The sequence below is a fragment of the Hemicordylus capensis genome, chromosome 3 (assembly GCF_027244095.1).
Source record: "Hemicordylus capensis ecotype Gifberg chromosome 3, rHemCap1.1.pri, whole genome shotgun sequence".
Lineage (NCBI taxonomy): Eukaryota > Metazoa > Chordata > Lepidosauria > Squamata > Cordylidae > Hemicordylus > Hemicordylus capensis.
The window spans coordinates 110,941,692-110,957,607 of record NC_069659.1 but is presented as its reverse complement, the minus strand read 5'-3'; the positions used below and the strand labels follow the sequence as shown (position 1 = coordinate 110,957,607).

Genomic DNA, 15,916 nt, shown 5'->3' with positions numbered 1-15,916 from the left:
TAGATCCACGTATTCGCAGGTGACTAATTGACACCTGGTTTCATTATCTGCGGACATGAAAGGGTTAATATTAACCCATGTACCTGTGGTTCCTAGAGGACTAGAAGTGACCGTGGAGATCACTTCTGGCCACCATTTTGTAGCTTATTATTATTTTTTTTTTAAAGCACATTTCCCCAAGATTTTTCAGAGTTTGGGGGGCATTCTGCAGATTGGGGAGCATTCTGAGCACATGGAATCATGGTATAGTAACAGTATATTATTTCCACCTTTTCCACTTTTTTCCACCTTTTTGGTCCATTCTGGAACCTAACTCCCCTTTTCCCATAGGCATAATGCCTTGTTACTCATGGTAGGAGGCAAGGAAAGGAACCCCATGAGTAACGAGGTTTGCCCTGTATACTGCTGTGATAGAGTTATATAAAAGTCAACCATGCATTTTAGCCACACTTAAGAGCAGGTCTGCTGGTGCAAAAATATTTCCAATAAAAATTTCCAATAAAATCAAAGCTCTTCATTAGGGGAAAAAGAATGAAGTGATACCGTTATTTTCTCCTTTTTTGGCTTAAATATGTTTGGATCAGTCTCCATATATATCCATGATTACAGAAATATTTAACATCTGTGTTGCGTTTTTCCTTCTCTCAGTGTTGAGAATTCTAGTTACCAGATTAGAATGAATGGATTTGCCAGTGGAATTTGGCATTCATACAGACAAATTAGAATTGCTTCCAGTACTTAGACCAAACCAAAAATAAAAAGGGACTGTAGTTTGGGGTGGGGTGTTCGTTTATTATCCAACTGTTTGCTGATCTATTTTCAAGTTGAAAATCCACATTTAGAAATTTCAGTATTACTTATCTGCACATTAACACACACACACACACACACACACACACACACACACACACGGAAATTACACTACTAAACAACTGAACGACTTCATTGTGCTTTCTAGTCCAATAAAGCATATTTGTTTCTAGTTAAAATATTGAGCAAGTAGAATCTGTTCCTCCCACCAAACAAAGTAATTTGGAAACTAAATAGTATATTATCAAATCAGACATATTATGGTTGGACCAAAAATCGTGGTGCAGAAGTATGACCACATGGCATTCAAATGGACTTTATGCAAATGAATGACAAAGAACAGGGGGGGAAAGAATAGCCTTAACATCAAGTATGCACTTCTGTTGTATTCTTTTAGGAGTTCTCAAAGCATTAAATATCTATTTGGTGACACTTTGGCAGGTAAACTTGCAATTTCCCCCCAAAATCAAAGTACATATACACAGAACAGAGGAAGGACCTATTTCAAATCTTTGGCTCTCTATTGTGTTTCTCTAGTTCTCTTATTTACTGCCACTTAACAATGCTACTCAAGAAGCTGCCAGCCCTCAGAATGGTGTGTAGAAGATCAAAAAACCCTGCACAGGCAAAAAAAAAGTATCTCAGTCCCATAATTCTACTAACTGACCATATACCAAGCCATGACCACCAACAGACCAACCGATAACCAATTGAGGTTTGTTCTAACTGCAGTTTGCAAACAAGAATCAAACTCCAGCTTGTTCAAAATTGTGATTAGAACCCCAATTTGATAGAGTTGGGTACAAATTGCAGTTTGTTTTAAGCCATGAAGTCTTTCCCTCGTGCACAAAGGGGAAGAGTGCAAGCCCAAGATTCATGCTAGCAATGCTAAACCAATGGTTTAGTTACATCTGAACTTACCCAACATGTTAGAATATTGTACCCTATTATCTTTTAAAAAACATCTTTATACTGTCCTTCATCCTAAGACCACCAAGGCAGTGAACAAATTAGACACAAACAACCATAATTTTAATTAAAACACATCAAAATGAAACAGACACAGCTACAACCTGTATGCATCTACAGCTTGATGCAAAAAAACAGAAAACTGAATCGTCTGAAAGACAGCATCAAGGCAGCTTCTTTGATTTCATTTGACAATAATTTCACAAAGCATTTTGTACCTAGAATGATTTGGTACTGAATTCTGAACAACACACCTTCCACTCTAAAACTACTGCTGATTCAGTACATTATCTTAATTTCATAACAGCTATTAATGTACCCAATTTTAAGCTTAACTTGAGTCAAACAGATGAAAACCCTAGCAAATAAGTCATTGAGATGAAGCATACCAACTGCTGTGGAATCATAGCAACAAAAGAGAAGGCATTGCACCCATATGTGACAGCACAAGTGCTTAGGACAGAAGCTAGGGCTGTACAAAGCTCCAGCTTCAAGCTGCTGAAGCCCAGTCATCTGTACCTCATTCCTGGCCCCACAGGGAGGTGGTGATTTCTAGTGCTTATTTATGCACAGAGCATGTTTCTGTGCATGGCACTGTGGAGGGCTGATAAAGGGCCACAGGAAGCTCTACTGACATTTTGTAAAGCGATAGGGAGTGCTGGAAAATATAGTCCTTCCCAGTTGTATGGGGAAAGCACTGGGAAGAACTACATTTCCCAGCACTCCCCATGCACCTTGCCACATGCCTTCCAAGACATCACTGCGGATTCCCACAGCTCCAAATCACTTTAAGTCTGGTGCTGTGCTTTGTACTACTCTGCAGAGGCAAGTGCTGCGAGTCAGCATTGTCTCCTCACAGGGCCAGCCCAGGGACAATGTGCAGATAATTCAGCTTTAACTCTTCAGAGTTGAAATCTTCACACAACCCTAATAGGACTGGTTCAACTGCAAATATAGATCCTCAAGTCTTCATCCTTCGCAACTGAAAACCTGATAGTAGATATAACCACCTCTATAGCTAAGCCTTCTACATCACCATTTTAAAAAACAATACTTCCAAATTAAAATATTTTGGGATATATGAGATATGGAAGTATCCTTTAATAACCACCAATAAGATGAAAGGAACTTTTCAATAAGGCAACCACCAATTAATACCATTCCAGACTTCTTCCCTGCCAGCTACCCATGCATTGGGAGTTTGACTAGTTGGTTTAGTCCTACAGCCGGCAGGTATTCACTAAACCTAGAATTTTGATTCACAGACCCCCAAAGCATAGCAACAGGCTGAGTGGGAGATCTATACATACACATCTCCTGGACACAATCTGTGCAGGCCCAGTGTAGTGGGGAATTCAGTTCCCCACAAATGATCAGTATTTTCAAACCTGATTGTGCCGACCATCTATTAGGGTTTACATGCATGGACCCAACCCAGCTTGGATCACTGCGCAAACATTTGATGATGGATGCAGGTTTTTCATCTCAGACAACACCTGACTTTGCATGCTTGACATGATCCAGAAGGCAGTAGGAGCACAAAAATGCATTCTATGCACATGCTGCTCTTTCTGGATCAGTGTACCAGTGCTAAATATAAAAGATAGAATTAGAACGAAGTCGTAAGCTAGGGGTCAGTTCACATGATAGCCTTTTAATAAAGTCTTGCATAGCCATGTACAAATCCCACCCTTCAAAAGGGAGGGGTGTCTCCTTTTTCCTAGACACCAATGCAGATTTGAGAATCATAGACCTTCTTGCATCTCTGCCATTCCTCACTTAGGAACCCACTATGCCTCAGTGCAACCCAGCTTCTAGCAGTAGTATCTAACCCCACCACCCTCAAGCAATATCTACATTCCTAAGAATTATCAAGAGAAAACAGATTATGCCAGGGCAACCAAAGTATTTTGGGGAAGATGACAAGGGCTAGATATGTGGCTAAAAGCTACTAGAAACTAAGATGATGTGCGAAAGCAGCAGGTCACTAAGTGAGGAGCAGCAACGCTCTAGCAGCACTTTAAAGCAAGGGTGTCAAACTGTGGCCATCCAGCTGTGTCTGGCCTACAATTCCCATCATCCCCGGCTACTGGCCACTGTGACTAAGAATGATGGGAGTTGTAGGCCAACAGCTGGAGGGCCACTGTTTGACACCCCTGCTTTAAAGCAAACAAAGGTTGCCAGTTGAGCCCCTTCTTCTTCTGGAAGCCTGTACAGGCACAGAAGGATCTGTACATGTGGTCCTTGTTAAGCTTTTAATGCGTGGATCAATGCCAAAACATTTCTGTTTTGACACAGATTATATATAAGACCCCAAAAATGATATAAATGGAAACAGAAAATAAAGATGAGAGATGTAAAACATATTGATCACACAAAAAGTGAGGACAACCACACAAAAACAGTATCATGTATGTAAAGCAGAAGAAATTTAAAAGATACATAAAATCAAATGTTTGCAACCAATGACTACAGTACACAACAGTAAGAATACAACACATTTATTTGATAATTTCAAGAAATGTGGCATTAGAAATATGTGGTAGAAAATATATTTGTTACCCTAGCTTGGTCTCTGAGAGGCCTTTTAAAAGTTCTAGTAGATCACAACACAGAAACTATTTTTTAAAGCAGATTAGCACAAAAATATACATTTGCCTTTGGAGATCTAATTTTAAAATCAATGACATAATTGACGTTTTTTCCAATGCACATCTTTTATCAATAAGAACATGGACTTAAATGCTTGTATATTCTTTTCAACAGCTGGATCCTAGAGACACTAATTGTGAATGTCAGCTTTACCACAGTACTGTTACAGAATCTTATACAATCCTAGCTTCCTAATTTTGGCAGTTAAATAGTAAGTGTAGAATTATGTTTGATTACACAAAGGTACAGATGCTTTAAATTAACATCTGATTAATAGAGAGCTCTGTGTACAAGATAGAATAGATTGTGTGAAGCCACCAGAGGAAAATATAATTGAGAAGGTATTTGCTTTCTTGTGAGGGAGATTTTTTTTAAAAACTCAGCTTTGTAACATAATTGACCTTTATTTAGTTCTAGTTGCAAGACAGACACACAAAAGTTTCCCCTATTTACAAAAGGTTTTCAAAAAGACATGTCTGTGTAACACTGAGTTAAACTTGCTAGAATAAGTCTGAATTTCTATTTTCCAGTTTTACATCTAGACCCTAAATGCACTTGTTTCATTACAAGAACTCTTACTTGTGAGAAGGTTTGGTGGGCATGTGGGAGGGGAGAAGACAAGATCCCTGTTCATTCAGTTACTACCCCGCTTATATGCTGTATGATTGCTGGATACAATAAACCACAATAGCCACTTCCCTTGTCTATCCATCCTTCAGCATGAGAAGATGAAGTTCACCTTTGCCCTCATATAATTTCCTCTTTCTAACCTTCAGTCTGTTTGTGCCACACAAGCACACCATGCACATTACTCTTGGACCTTGCATAACTCCTTGCTCCTTTCCAACCAAAACGTTTGCTTCGTTCTGCTTCAGTAACATTGCTGCTTTATGCCTGGTCCAATTCTTTCCATTTAGTCTGATTTGTCAGAATCAAGTTTTGCCTAACTTTTTAAATATTTTATCTAGACCCAAAAGTGAGTTGCCTCTGCTTGGCTGGTCTGCCTGGATCAGGACCTTTGTTCTTAACTGGCCCCCAAACACTACTCTACTCTAAGAACCTGCTCTTCCAAAAAAACAAAACAAAAACAAAAAACAGGTTGCTTACCTGTAACATATGATCTGGATGTGATCCATTGTATCCATAAGAAATGGGTTCTGCGCCTGTGCAGGGACCTCACGGGCTGATTGATTAGCTCCTCTCGACGCCCCTTCCGCCTGCACGTGCTGTGCAGAGTTCGTTAAGATTGGTGGTTGGGGCGTTCCCTTCTCAGTTTCTTGCAGACCGCCCATAGGGACGATCCACAAGACAATTAATTCCTTTCCACCAACTGATCCTGCAGCGGGGATGGCTTGGGCGGGACTTATGGATACAATGGATCACATCCAGATCATATGTTACAGGTAAGCAACCTGTTTATCTGGATTGTGTTCCATTGTACCCATAGGGAATGGGTGATTAGCAAGCTTACCCCCATATGGAGGTGGGTGCAGAAGACCCGTAGCCTATGCTAATACCCTCAAGAACAGTTCTTCCAAAAGTCGCTTCTCGTGCCATCCTCAAATCTATTGCATAATGCTTGACGAATGGTAGCTGAAAAGACCACGTGGCTGCCATACAGATATCCGACATTTTGATGCCTAATAGATGGGCTGCTGACGTTGCATATGCTCTCGCAGAGTGGGCACGCACCGTCTTGGGCGGTGTCACCTTTTGACACTTATAGGCTTGGAAGATAAGCTCTACTAGCCAATGCGCAAGGCGTTGACGAGATATCGGACGGCCCTTACAACGTCCCTTGTATGAGATGAAAAGTTTTTTACTCCTTTGGAAGTCATGGGTCCGATCCAAATAATATAGGAGAGCCCTTCGTACACCTAGTGTGTGGAGTGCCCTTTCCAAGTCCGTCTCCGCATTTTGGAAGAAGGTAGGCAGGATTATTTCCTGATTCAAATGAAATTCAGTCACCACCTTTGTACAGAAGCGTGGATCGAACCGCATCACAACTTTGTGCAGATAGAACTGCATGTAAGGCTTATCCATACGTAGAGCTGTCAATTCGCTTACACGTTTCTCTGACGTAATAGCTATCAGGAAAGCAGTCTTCAACGACAGAAGCTTAATGGGCACCGTTGCCAAAGGCTCAAAAGGCTTCTCCGTAAGAGCTGACAACACCAAAGACAAGCTCCACTGCTCCATTGGGCGATGTACAGGTAGATACACGTTGTTTAGGCCTTTCAGGAAACGCTTACACTCTGGGTGGGAAAACACAGATGAACCATCCCAGCCCTTATGCTTTGCAGAAATGGCAGCCAAATGAAGCTTAACAGAGACATTGGATAAGCCCTTTAGCTTAAGCGAAGTCAGGTACCTCAAAACCTCATGTGGTGTTGTGCGCAAGGGTTTGACCCCCCTTTCTCTCATATAGGTTCAATAGCGCTTCCACTTGCATGCGTAATTGCGCCTTGTAGTCTCACATCTGCTATTCAGCAGGATATCCTTCAAAACTCGATTCTCCAGGCAGTCATCTTTAACGCCTGAACCTCGGGATGTAGCACTCTCCCTTGCTCTCTTTGCAACAGGTCCGCTCTGTGTGGTAACTTGCGGAAACTCCCCTTCGACAACTGTAGGAGTGGGGCAAACCATGACTGGCGCGGCCACCAGGGGGTCAGCGAAATGCAGTTCGCCTTGTCTCTTATCACTCGTGCCACCGTCCGCCCTATCAGAGGTAGCGGTGGAAATAGATATAGTAGACCCACATTCCAGGTGTGTTGAAACGCGTCCCCTATGGAGCCCTGTCCTATGCACGCACGAGAGCAGTAGTTGACACACTTTTTGTTGGCAAGAGTTGCAAACAAGTCTATTGAGGGAACCCCCCAGTCCTCGAACACCTGTTTGAGATATATGGTCTTTATCTCCCACTCGTACCTCTGGCCATAGTCGGTGATCCTGCTGAGGTTGTCGGCCAAGCAGTTGCCCACCCCTCTTATGTGGACTGCCATTGGGTAGACTGAGTGTAGTATGCACCACTCCCATATCCTTTGAGCAAGCAGGCACAAAGTCAAGGAGACTGTTCCTCCTTGGTGATTGATATAGGCAATTGCCGTCGTATTGTCTAGTTGCAGTTGCACCGTCTTCCCTGCAAGCAATGGTTTGAATGCTTTGAGAGCTAGAAATACTGCCATCAACTCCAAGTAGTTGATGTGTTTTCAGGTCTGCGGTTACGTACAAGTCCCCTGGATGCAGTGGCCTAAGCAATGCGCCCCCCATCCCATCAAGGACACCTCTGTCGTCACCTGACACGTGGGAATGCGCGCCGTGAATCCGACACCTTGAATCAAATTGCGCTTCTCCATCCACCAACGTAAACTCTGTAAAACAACCATTGGCATTGTCAAGCGCATGTTCTGATTGTCCACATTGGGGCGAAAGTTGCGGAGGTACCACAGCTGCAGTGTGCGCATGTGTAACCGTGTATATAGCACAGTTGTGGTACACGACGCCATTAGACCTAGCAGCTTCTGAATCCACACCACTGGTTGCTGAGGGGTTTCTATGAATTGCTGGATGAGTGCCTGTATCTGGCAAACGCACTCCAGTGGTAAGAACGCTCTTTCCAATTTCATATCTAGTATTGCTCCGATGAAGCTCACTCGAGTCATCGGGTCGAGATGCGACTTCTTCCAGTTGATGTTGATTCCGAGGTCTCTCAACAGGTGCTCCACTTGTTGTATTTGCTGTGTCAAGAGATCAATCCCTGCTGTGGCTGACCAAGAGCCAATCGTCTAAATACGGATAGACCATCAACCCCTGCGTTGTCAAGTAGGCTACCACGACTGCCATCACCTTCGTAAAAACTCTTGGAGCTGTTGATAGGCCGAATGGAAGTACCATATATTGATATACCTGGTTCCCCACCATAAACCTGAGAAACTTGCGGTGGTCCTCCTAGATGCCGACATGGAAGTTGGCATCCTTCAAATCTAATGTCACTGCCCATGCCCTGCGAACCAAAAGGGGCAGGATAGACTGTAGAGTGATCATTCTGAATTTTTTGGTCTGAATGTAGCAGTTGAGACCCCTCAAATCCATTATAGCTCGGATCCCACCATCTCTTTTCGGGATCTGGAAATAACGGGAACAATAACCCGTCAGTCTGTTCACCCACTGCACAGGTGTAATTGCTTGCTTCTCTAGCAACACCCTGACCTCCTCCTGAAGTATTTCCGTGGCCGGCGTGTATGTCAGTCCCAAAAATGGAGGCTTGGTCACAAATTCCAACGCATATCCTGTCTGCACTATACACAAGACCCACCGATCTGATGTTATATTGTGCCATGCTTGGGCATGGCTTGCCAGTTTGATGGTATTTTTGGCAACTACAGGACCGATGGTGTGGGTCCCGGATAGATTGGCCGGTGGAGGTGGAATTGGGCCAATGATTTGGTTGCAAGGTTTTGCAAGGTGGTGCAGTGAACGAACAGTCCCATCAAAAGCTCTGTTTGGAGACGTCCTTATCCTGCAGTCGTGTCGCCTTCCCCTTTGCCTTCTGGTTATACCCCCTATTCTGCTGATAGGGCCGGTATTGTCTCCTGTAATCCTTTCTGTCCTGAAATCTATTGTGTTTTGGCCAAGAATACAATCGGCCCTTAGATGTAGAACTGCCCCCCCACCCCCGAGGATGCCATAAAAGTACGAGCTGTAAATTTCCATTTCTTGAAAGTCTCCATAGATGTGTCCGTTTCCTCATGGAAAAGACCCTGTCCATCAAATGACAGGGACTCTACCCTGTCTTTCATTTCCGGTTGGAGAGTAGTGGAACGGAGCCACGCATGCCTGCGCATGGTTACTGCGGTGACCATTGTACGACTCTGTTTCCGCGAGATGCTTGAAGGCACTCAATTGCTGCCTTGTCACTGCGGTGGTCCTTTCATAGGTCTCATTAAACTTCCACTGGAACTCTTCCGGTGTCATTGATGTGGAGTCCTGCAATAAGGCATCCCACAAGAGATGGTTATACCGGGCCATGCAGGCCGCATAATTGGCAATTCAAATTGCTAGACTAGCTGTACTATATACTTTTCTCCCCATGACATCTATCTTCCTTCCTTCCTTATCCACAGGTGTAGTTTGGCGGCGCCCACCCTTAGACGTTGACGCACAGTCTACAACCAACGAGTTGGGTAGTGGATGGTGCAGCAGTTAAGAATTATTTTCCTCACTGATTCTGTACAGATTTTTCCAAACGTTTAGAAGTCGGGGATGTGACCTGCATGACCTCCCATGCCGTCTTGGCTGCTTTGTTGATCACCGGAATCATAGTGAGTGCAACTGGGTGGGAAGTTCTAGATTTCCCCATCATGTTGTACATTGGGTCTACAATATCTGCATCAGGAGATTTTAGATCCATTCCCAGTGCTTCCGCTATATCTCTTATCAGGGCGTGATACGCCTTCAATTCCTCAATTGGCAAAGTAGAGAGTCTTAGCGGAACATCCAAGGGGGGATCCGATCTCAGACTAACATTGTCAGACTCTAAGCTAGTCCCAGAGTCATCCCCCGTGCTAGCATCACCCGGGGAAGACGGTGGTTCTGAGGGCGGAGGTGTAGACTTTTGCTTCCTCTTGCCACTAGGTTTCTCTGGAATTTGCATTCCCTGTGGTTGAATCTGTGGCGGTTGTGCAGCTGGAGGCTGGGGCTACATGACTGAAGGTTGAAGTTGCAGTACCGGTAGCTGCGGCACAGCTTCTGGTAGTATCTGGACAGCAGGTCCTTGAGATGGCAACACCAGCTGTGGAGCAGGAGATCCTTGCAGGGATTTCCAGCGCAGGTAATCTGCATAGTCCCCTGGTAAATTATGTTGGAATCCACAGCTGTGGGTAGGTTGACTTGCAGGCACACTTTGGTGCACTGAAATAGCGGGTACTCCTTGACACAAGGTTGGTGCCGGTGCACACATCCCTGAGTCCTGAATCTGCAGTGGAGTGTAGGATGGAGTCTTCAGCAGCCTAACTGGCCCTTCCTCCTCACGTTCATCTTCTAGCCCAGTACTCAGGAACCCTCGAAAGGTAGATCCTGAAGGGGTACTTGATGCTGAATCAAGTAAATCATGGAGTCCTGCACAATGTACCCCATCTTGCCCACCAAAGCCTGGTGTCCTAGGTGTAGAAGGGGATTGAAAGGGGGTTTGCACTGGAGACAACAGATGAGACAGTCTTACCCCTGCAGGCACTACTGCCGAAATAGATCCGCCATTAGCTTGAGCAGATACTGCCAACGTCGCCGCTGGCACTGGAAAAGCATGTTGTGATGTTAATGTCGACATTGAGCTCAACACCGTCGTCGATGTTGAATGAGGGCGGTGTACCATCAATGTCGAGGTAGTAGCTGAATCCTGCATCTGATCTGTCGATGCTGTGGTCACTGTTGAAGCCGATGCCACTGTCAACACCGAGGTCGATGCTGTCGCCGGAAAACAAGCTCTCGATGCAGCATTCAATGTCGAGGTAGAGGCAGACTCATCCGAGTCGCCCTCAAAAGCCTGCACTGAAGCAGGGGAAGGGGTACGATGTGCCTTTAACTTCAGCGCTTCCAAGCCCTTAGTAGCTCCTTTCTGATGGTGGTCCCGATCTCTGTCTCTCTCCTTTTCTGACACATCCTTGGGCTTTTTGAAAACAGCATTTGCGTTCTTGCTAGCAGCTGACAGCGCAGTTTTAGACTGCTTTCGTGAAGTTCCGCTGCTGCTCGACTCCGGGGAGCTCGATGCTCACCGTTTGCCTGACATCGAAGGGGAGCCCGTAGAGGCACTCTTCCGAGCACTCAACAATGAAGGGGAGCCGTTTGAGGTGCTTGGCTGTGGTGTTGGTGGGCGAAGGGCCTCATCATACAAAGCCGCCCGAAGGCGCAACACTCTATTCTGCCTTATTTGCTTTGAAAACGAGCAACAAATTTTACAAGCTGCCGTATTGTGCTCTTCCCCCAGACACATCAAGCACGAGTCATGATAATCAGTCGACGGCAGTTTAGCTCGGCATTTCATACATCTTTTAAAGGTTTTTTTCGCCTCCATTTCGATTGTAAACACAGTAAACCATCTCTTCACCAAATTAGAAAGCCCGTTAAGCAAACTCAGTCCAAAGCCCATTCCAAGGTCAAAGGAAAGGGGCTACCGATCTTTTTAACAAATTCGTCCGTTGAGAATAAAGAGTAATCCGTGTCCAATTCCAAATTCAAAGCCAAGTAATTTAACAGATATAAGGTATTTCTCTAACGAGGAGCAACAGCTATGAGGTATGATCGTTAAGGCAGTCAAAGAGAAACTGAGAAGGGAACGTCCCAACCGCCAATCTTAACGAACTCTGCACAGCACGTGCAGGCGGAAGGGGCGTCGAGAGCAGCTAATCTATCAGCCTGTGAGGTCCCTGCGCAGGCGCAGAACCCATTCCTTATGGGTACAATGGAACACAATCCAGATCTTATATTCCCTCTGGCAACCCTTCTATTACAAACATCAATCTTAACCCAGCACATAATGACTACTTTCCCCAATTTCTGTTCTTTTGGAGAAGATTGAAATGGGGGGGGGGCATTATACTGTTACCTCCCAAGCAGGATGTTAACTTGGCCACCTTGCTCCCGTCTGTTGCTGTGAGATAAAAAGTCCACTTATGGCCAGTGTTCAGCACCCTTCCCCACCTCCTTCTGCACGAAGAAAGGATAAGTAGAGAGGAAGCAGAGTGCTACCAAAGTCCCTGGCAAGATCAGGCCCCTTTCATTTGCTCCAAGTTCTGTCCACACAAAAGCAAACAGCTTTTTAAAGTTTCAAAACGATAACAAAGCTGACTTGCACTTCTCAAAAGACCTCATAAATTTAAGCTTCATACGGAAGTATAAACAGGTTGCTCACCTGTAACTGATGATATGGTAGAGATCCGTTGATATCCATTAGAATGGGTTCTGCGCCTGCGCGGAAGCCTCTCGGTGTCGAGTTTATACAGCTCCTTTTAGGCGCCTGCGCCCCGCCCCATGTGACTACGTGGCTATTTAAGGCGGGAGAGAGCGCAGGCTGCTCAGTTCCTTGGAGACCGCCGAGACAGTCGAAGACATGGCTTATAGTACCTTAAAAACCCACGGTGCACTGCAGAGGGGAGGTTGGGAGGGTCTAATGGATATCAATGGATCTCTACCAGATCATCAGTTACAGGTGAGCAACCTATTTATCTGGTACGGGATCCGTTGATATGCATTAGAATGGGTGTTTAGTTAGCTCCAGAAGGAGGAGGGAGCAGTGCTATTGCAACACCCTTTTAAGAACGCCTCTCCCAAAGTTTGCCTCCGCAGCGGACCGTAGGTCAATAGCATAGTGCTTTATAAAAGGTTCCTCAGAGGACCAAGTAGCAGCCTTGCAGATGTCTGGAAAGGACACCCCTGACAAAAACACTGCAAAAGTTCCATATGCTCTGGTGGAGTGCGCCTTAATAGTCTTCGGCGCCGGCACTCCCTGGATTGAGTAGGTAAGGCGAATTGCTTCGACTAGCCAATGTGACAAGCGTTGTCTAGACAGAGCCTGGCCCCGAGAAGATCCTTTGTACGATATTAGTAACTTCTTGGATTTCCAGAACAGTTTGGTCCTGGACAGGTAATAGAGAAGTGCTCTGCAGACGTCTAAAGAGTGGAGAGCTTTCTCTAAGGGAGTGGACGGAGCACTGAAAAAGGTTGGTAAGACTATGTCTTGATTGACATGGAAGTCTGAGACCACCTTCGGTGTGAACCTGATGTCTGGACGCAGGAGAACTTTATCAGCATAAAAGCGGGTGTAAGGTATGTTCATACGGAGAGCCGTCAGTTCACTCACCCGGCGGGCAGTGGTGATAGCCACTAAAAAGGCTGTTTTCAAGGAAACATGCCGAAGAGAAGCCGTACTCATGGGTTCAAATGGCGGTTCTGATAGCGTGGAAAGAACCAGAGAGATGCTCCACAGTACAACTGGTTTGCGTACAGGAGAACAGAGATTCATGAGTCCTCTTAGGAAACTTTTACAGGCTGGGTGAGAAAACAGAGTCTTGCCATCCCATCCCGGGTGCTTAGACGTCAGGGCCGCCAGATGCACTCTTATGGACACATTAGAAAGGCCGGATGTCTTAAGATTTGTCAAATAAAGCAGGACTTCCCATATGGTAGCACGCTTCGGACGGAACCCATGCGCAACCGCGTAGGATGCAAATCTCTTCCATTTGCTTGCATAGTTTCGCCTAGTAGATGGTTTACGTTCATTGAGCAGGATTTTATTTGTCTATTAGCCATGCTGTCAGCTGTAACGTGAGAACCTCCGGGTGTAACACTCTTCCTTCGTCCTGAATTAGCAGGTCTGGACGGTTTGGAAGTTTCTGGTAAGTCCGTGAGGTCAGTTTGAGTAAATGTGGAAACCACGGTTGTCGTGGCCACCACGGGGCAATCAGGATGCATCTTGTCGGTATTTGCAGGAGACGAGCTACCACCCTCCCCACAAGCGGCAAGGGAGGGAACATATAAGAGCGGTGAAACGACCAGTCGATCTGGAACGCATCGCCCACAGAATGCGGGTCGTGGCCTGCCCTGGAGCAGAACTGTATGCATTTTGCATTGTGTGTCGTGGCGAACAGATCTATTTCCAGATGACCCCACAGGTCGAAGATCCTCCGAAGGTAGAGGTCGTTCAGCTCCCACTCGTGATGGTTTCCGGAGAACGATCGGCTGAGGCCATCTGCCAACACGTTGTCCGATCCCTTTATGTGTATTGCTATAGGCGTTATGCTGTTCTTGATGCACCAGTGCCAAATCTGAATACTGAGTGCACAGAGCGATCTGGAGACTGTTCCCCCCTGCCTGTTGAGGTAGGCTATGGCAATGGTGTTGTCCAACTGCAAGTGGACCACCCTTCCACGTAGCATGGGTAGGAAGGCTTTCATGGCCTGAAAAACAGCTAACAGCTCCAGGAAGTTTATGTGTAGGAGACTTTGCTTGCGAGTCCAGAGGCCCTGAGTTGTGGCGGCATTGCAGTGTCCACCCCAGCCCCGAAGAGAGGCATCCGTCGTGACCCAAACCAACGGAAGTTGGGCTTGGAAAGGAACTCCCCTGAGCAGATTGGAGCGTTGTGTCCACCAGGAGAGCGACCACAGAATTAGAAGTGGTACCGTCAGCAATTTCTTGGGGCTGTCCCTGAGTAGATTGAAAGAGGACAGGAACCACAACTGCAGTTTCCTCATCTTCAGGCGTGTATATCGTATGGTCGTCCTGCAAGAGGCCATCAGACCCAATAGACGTTGGACATGCCACGCTGTTTGCGATGGTGCAGCCTGAAACGTTCGAACCAGCGAAGTTATGGCCTGAAAACGGTCCTCTGGTAAGAACACCCTCCCCAGAGTAGCATTGAGTTGAGCTCCAATGTATGATATGGTCGTAACCGGCGTTAGGTTTGACTTTTTCCAATTCACTTGTATGCTTAAGTCCTAGAGAAGTTGCAACATATACTTTATCTGCGAAAGTAACTCTTCTCTGTTTGTTGAGGACAGAAGCCAATCGTCTAGATACGGATACAGCTTCAGTCCCTTCGTCCTCAGGTGGGCGACTACCACCGCCATGCACTTGGTAAATACTCGGGGAGCTGTGCATAGGCCAAAGGGAAGCACCTGATACTGGTATAGAGTGGTCCTGACCGTGAACCGTAAATACTTCTGAGAGGAGGGTCGGATTCCTATATGAAAATAGGCATCCTTTAAATCTAACGTCACAAGCCACCTCTCTTGATGGAGAAGAGGCAGGATGTCCTGTAACGTCGTCATATGATACCTTTTCACACGGATGAACTTGTTTAGATGTCTCAAGTCCATGATAGGTCGAATTCCGCCATCCTTCTTTGGAATTTGGAAATAACAGGAGTAGAAACCTTCCCGTCGATTTGCCCATCGCACTGGTACTATCGCTTTCTTGAGCAGGAGCTCCCGAACTTTTTGGAGAAGGGTTGGTGTAGCCTTTGTGAAGCGTAGGCCCCTGAATTTCAGTCGGGTCTTGAACTCTATCGCGTAACCCAACTGCACAATTTTCAAAACCCACTGATCTGATGTTATGTTGCACCATGCGTCCGCATGACTCGCCAACCTGATGGTGGTGGTGGCTAGTGGGTCCGGTTGTGTGATGTTGTTGACCGGCCCCAAAAGCTCCCTGGTGTTTTGGGAGTAGAAGTGGGAAGTACCATGTGGGAGCGATGGGCTGCTCCGCACTTCAAAGACGCTGTTTATTTCCGTCAGCCTGTTTGGTGCGCTGACCCAAGGAGAATTTCCCCTTCTGTTGGTTTCCTCGTTTTGTGAACGGGTAGTAAGGTTTACAGAAGTATCTCCGTTCTTGCTGTTGGTACATAGACCTGGGACGATAAGAGGTACGTTGTCTTCCCCCATAAGATGTAGCAGGGGAGGCCGCTGAAGTGAAAGTCTTAGCGGTAAACTTAGAT

At 45.8% G+C, this 15,916-nt stretch overlaps 1 protein-coding gene across 9 annotated transcripts in view; it reads right to left on the bottom strand.

Annotated features, from left to right (window-relative positions):
- The window catches only part of KLHL15 (kelch like family member 15), a 57,125-nt gene that overhangs the window by 8,311 nt on the left and 32,898 nt on the right, over positions 1–15,916 (bottom strand). The window lies entirely within an intron of this gene.